This window comes from Canis lupus, chromosome 17 (assembly GCF_011100685.1).
Source record: "Canis lupus familiaris isolate Mischka breed German Shepherd chromosome 17, alternate assembly UU_Cfam_GSD_1.0, whole genome shotgun sequence".
Classification (NCBI taxonomy): Eukaryota; Metazoa; Chordata; class Mammalia; order Carnivora; family Canidae; genus Canis; species Canis lupus.
The window spans coordinates 57368657-57374416 of NC_049238.1; positions in this window are offsets into that span (position 1 = coordinate 57368657).

Consider the following 5760-nt stretch of genomic DNA (forward strand, 5'->3'; position numbering starts at 1 on the left):
TGACACAGAGGAGGTTACCAGAGCACACAGTGGAGATTTGCCCACTCCCACAGTTATAGAGATTGCCAACACTGTAACAAATTGAACTACAGCAAAAAACCATCAGCCCAGTTCACTAAAAGTTATCCTGCTGCAAAAGTGTTCTAATTGAGCTTGATATTGGTCCAGGCTAAGTAGTCTTCCAGCTAATATGCGAAACCAGGGATGACTTGTAGTTCTTTACCTAATTTCATCAGCTGGAGTCAAGAGACACTCATTTACAGCTGGCTCATTATGCCTTTCTCTCCTTGACCATAAGTCACTTACTTAGTTGCCAAATGAGGTTTGTTGACTCTGGGACCAAGTCACAGCATTGCAGAGTCTATACAGTCACCCTCAAATCCTTGGGCAGTCATCCAGGAAAGAACTAGAAACATAAGGAGCACCAAGTAAGCAGGACCATGTGAAAGGAAAGAAACCAGCTCTTGTTCCATTCAGTAAAATCTCAAAAAGTTGCACATCTGATTCATCTTTGAACTATTTGAATGATGGTATTTGCAAGGTAAATGAAGAGCAAAACCAAGATTGTGATAGGAAATGTTTAACTTAAGAAAACAGGTCCAGAAAAAGAAAAGGCTTTAAAAAAGAAAAAACAGGTCTAAAGCAAGTTGAGTACCAATCCTAAGAGTCTTTCTTGTTCCTTAAAGTCTGGTTCTCAAATTCAGCTCCTACTTTTTCCATAAACAGGAAACTGTTTTATTTGAACTGACTTTGAACCAAATGGTGTCATTTTCCCCAGAAGAAAAAATTAAGTTAATGGGAAAATGCTTGATTCTATCCATAACTGTTTATCACTTATACTAGAATCTCATATCAGCACAAAAATACTCCAGTAGGCAACATTTAATATAATAGTATTTTATGTTTTTTTGTGAAGAGAGGGTATTTTTTCTATTGTTATTGTTGTTTTTGGTTTTGGTAAAGAGTAGTTTGACTTCAGATTGTTCCTCACTTGGATGTGTTTAAAGATCACTACTTAAAATCAACATGCTCCCAGTGAGTTATCTGAGAACAATGTGCTAGTTACTGTTTTCTTATTCTTTAGCTTTGTCTAATGACAGTGAGTCTCCCAACTGAATGCACTTCAGCCAATTCAACCTCTTGTTTACGTCACTCTGCAGCTAATGGAATAAGAATTTTCTCTGCTTGGTTGCTACCCATTGTAAAGATTTGGATCTTCCATTTGATCCCAGCATCTTTCCTGATGGATCTCCAGAAAACTTGAGCTGTCCACAGCCAGTGTCCAATTACCCCTCTTTGGTGATAATCTGTGGCTCACTTTCTGATCATCTGGCTCACTTTCCTGTGACTCTTACCTTTATGAATGTGGAAAGCGTCTCCTGAAAAGCCAGCAGATGCTCCAGCTCCAGACTCTTCAAGAATTGGCTAGACGTGTTTCATGTTGGCCAGGAAGAACTGCATCTACCCAAGTTTAGGACAGATTCTTCAATTGACTGTAGATCCCAGTTTTTTTTTTTTAATTCTCAATTTCTCAATTTTCTTGTCAAGGTCTAGCCAATAGGCTTGCTTATAGAGATAAGCAACAGTGTTTTCTAACAGTGTTTTCACACACCTGTGTGTGCTCTGGATGGATCAGCTGCTTAACAGCTGCTTAATGGATGTCCAGCTGTCTCTGGTGGAACCCATTCTGGGACCCAGAAGCCAGATTAGTAGGGTGACCAACCACTCTGGTTTGCTTGGGATTGAGAAGACTTTTGGGTCGTGGGACTTTCCGTGCTAAAACTGGGGAAATCTTGGGGCACATTGGAATGAATTGGTTACCCCTACTGGTTGGAAAGAATTAGAACCCTGTCTGTAATTGGTGTTCAGAAACATACAGTTATCTAGTGAACTGGAGAACCCTGAGGGAGGTATTAGAACAGTAGGGACTCTCAACTGACCCCTATGATCTTGACCTACGGAAGTAATCTAGGATGGGGTCTGAGCAGTAGTATCTGGAGTTTAGAAAGGGCAGCTGTTCAAGACATAATGTAGAATAGTTATTTCTACCCCTCCTCCCAATCTCCCATCATTCCCAGGGTACCTGTGAGTCCTGAGAGGACAGAGCTGTGGTGGGAAGGCTAGGAATGTATATCTAAGGACTCACAGAATGCAGCTGTGGGGATCTTCCTAAAAGAACTGGACATCTGGATGTTGTGGCCAGGGAGAAGATAGCACAGAAGACTGGGAGGGAGACTCTTTTTTATTTTTTTTATTTATTTTATTGGAGTTCAATTTGCCAACATTAGCATAACACCCAGTGCTCATCCCGCCAAGTGCCCCCCTCAGTGCCCACCGCCCAGTCACCCCAACCCCCCTGCCCCACCTCCCTTTCCACTACCCCTTGTTCATTTCCCAGAGTTAGGTGTCTCTCGTGTTTTGTCACCCTCACTGATATTTTCACTCATTTTTGGGAGAGAGGACTCTGATGTCCAGAGAAGGACAGCAGTGACAAGACCAGGACCCAGAGGTGATCAAAGTGACAGTGTACAACAGAAGAGAGGGTCTGCAGGAGCTCTGACTCTATATGAGGTGATGGTCTGACTTCTGGAAATCTCAGAGGGATCAACCACCAAAACCTGGTGATTCCACTAAAGTCATACATTTCTGGGAATTCTCAGAAATAGAGAAACAAACAGTGAGGAAAACAAAAGCCTTCCAGCTAGTCAGCAGTTGTGGGCTGAAGGATCAGGATTTTGGTTATTACTATAAATGTGACCCTTAGCTATAATTACATAAACTGCCTAATAAAGCTCGGGACATACAGACTACAATCACATTGTATTTCTTTTTAAAGCGAACTTTCCATTGAAATACGTGTACTTACAGAAAAGCACAGTAGTCACAGGTGTACAGCCCAATGAAGATTCCCAAAGAGAACACATCTGTGCAGTCAAAATCCAGATGAAGAAATAAAATGTTATTACCATCCCAGAAGCCCACGTTGTGCCCCCAGCCAGTCACTGTCCCCCACACCGAGGGTAACCACTATCCTGACTTCTAACACTGTACATTAATTTTGTCTGTCCTTGAATTTTATGTAAATAGAAATCCCTATAACTCTTTTGCTTTCCTTCTTTCACTCAACATTACACTTACAAGGTTCACTCATGTGGTTTTGCGGAGGTTGTGGTTTATTTATTGTCATTGCCGTATGGAATTTTGTTGCAAATATACCACTATTTATTTATGCATTCTATTTCCCCTGGGCATTTGTGTAATTTCCAGTTTCAGGCTCTTATGAATAGTGCTGCCATGGTCTTTCTACCACGTGCATTTTGGTAGGCATCTAAGAGTGTCTTGGCTGCTAGGTCATAGGGCATATATGTATGCTCAACCTTTGAAGATACTCTCAAAACAGTTTTCCAAAGTGGTCATGGAATTTAAACAATGTTTGAGAGTTCCAGTTGCTTTATATCTATTGGTTTTTGTTTTTATTTCGATTTTGGCCATTCTGGTGGGTGTGAAGTATACATAAAACTTTTAATTTCATTTTCAGATCTGGCAGATGCCCTGGACTGTGCCTCCCAATTATCAAGATTTTTTCTGGAATTTGGCTAAATGAAGTCCTCAATATAAAGATCCAAATGACTCTCTGAGATAGTCTCTCTATGAATATGTTTGTAAAAGATTTAGCCTGTAGGAAAAGCACTTCCTTGTTTTCTTTTTCTTTTTTTTTTTTTTTTAATCCACAAGAGGGAAGACTTTTTATTGCTCTTACACAGATGTCTGTTCTCACAAAACAGGAAAATTTTTTTCTTTGGGGGAGGGTGGGAATAAGAGTAAGGGAGCAGCAATTTATTTTTTTAAAATAATAAATTTATTTTTTATTGGTGCTCAATTTGCCAACATACAGAATAACACCCAGTGCTCATCCCGTCAAGTGCCCCGCTCAGTACCTGTTACCCATTCACCCCCACCCCCTGCCCTCCTCCCCTTCCACCACCCCTAGTTCATTTCCCAGAGTTAGGAGTCCATGTTCTGTCTCCCTTTCTGATATTTCCTACCCATTTCTTCTCCCTTCCCTTCTATTCCCTTTCACTATTATTTATATTCCCCAAATGAATGAGACCATATAATGTTTGTCCTTCTCCAATTGACTTATTTCACTCAGCATAATACCCTCCAGTTCCATCCACGTCGAAGCAAATGGTGGGTATTTGTCATTTCTAATGGCTGAGTAATATTCCATTGTATACATAGACCACATCTTCTTTATCCATTCATCTTTCGATGGACACCGAGGCTCCTTCCACAGTTTGGCTATTGTAGACATTGCTGCTAGAAACATTGGGGTGCAGGTGTCCCAGTGTTTCATTGCATCTGTATCCTTGGGGTAAATCCCCAGCAGTGCAATTGCTGGGTCATAGGGCAGGTCTATTTTTAACTCTTTGAGGAACCTCCACACAGTTTTCCAGAGTGGCTGCACCAGTTCACATTCCCACCAACAGTGTAAAAGGGTTCCCTTTTCTCCGCATCCTCTCCAACATTTGTGGTTTCCTGCCTTGTTAATTTTCCCCATTCTCACTGGTGTGAGGTGGTATCTCATTGTGGTTTTGATTTGTATTTCCCTGATGGCAAGTGATGCAGAGCAAAGGATACAGTCAACAAAACTCAAAGACAACCTACAGAATGGGAGAAGATATTTGCAAATGACGTATCCGATAAAGGGCTAGTTTCCAAGATCTATAAAGAACTTATTAAACTTATTAAGCAAAGACACAAACAATCCAATCATGAAATGTGCAAAAGACATGAAGAGAAATCTCACAGAGGAAGACATAGACATGGCCAACACGCACATGAGAAAATGCTCTGCATCACTTCCTTGTTTTCAAGGCTTTAGGACCTTTCACTTTCTGAGTGCAAGAGCAAAACCAAAGGCAGATGTAAGGATGGCCATGGAAGAACTTTTCCTTTCCTTCCTGAGCTGGTTTTTAATTTATTTTAATTCATTAATTTTTTTAACTGAGCTGATTTTTTATTTTTAATAAGACATCTGTAGTAAGGCTCAGTGCTAACACTTTAACTAGAGTGCACATCATCTCTTTAGATATTTGGCTATCATGGCATAACATATGGACCATTCGTTTAGTCTACACAACTCAGAGAAGATTATTGCTGGAGACCTGCAGGCAGTATTAAAGAACTGCAAGGCTTTCCTGTAATTGATCTTGAAGGGGAAGACTGTTTTCTCATAGACCATTGCTCTAGAGGCAGCTGTGTCAATTTAAGTGGAAAGCATCTGTTAGGACCAAATTACAGACAACAAAACAAGTCTCGGGTGGCATGAGGGTTTCATGGGTCTCTACTCTACAGGCCAATCTATAAAATGTGCATGTTTGGCTCTCTGTGTTTGTTACCACCTTTGGCCTAGGGAGTTTGAGTCCTGCCAAACTGTTTTTCCCTTTACATTAATCATTGACTTAGCTGTCTCTGAAGTATTAGCATACTTGGGCTGGCCTATTAGAGCATTGACAGGATTGAAAGGAAATGTGCCCTAAAAATAACGTTTTCTTTTTATTTAAAATAAACTGAAACCAGATTTATGCATTTGTGCAAAATGAGCTTCACTCTTCCAGACTAGAAACAAAGACAGGTAAGAAACTGCAAGCAAGGGATGCCTGGGTGGCTCAATCAGTTAAGCAGCTGGCTCTTGATTTTGGCTCAGGTCATGATCTCTGTTTCATGGAGTCTGCTTAAGATTCTCTCTCTCTTCCT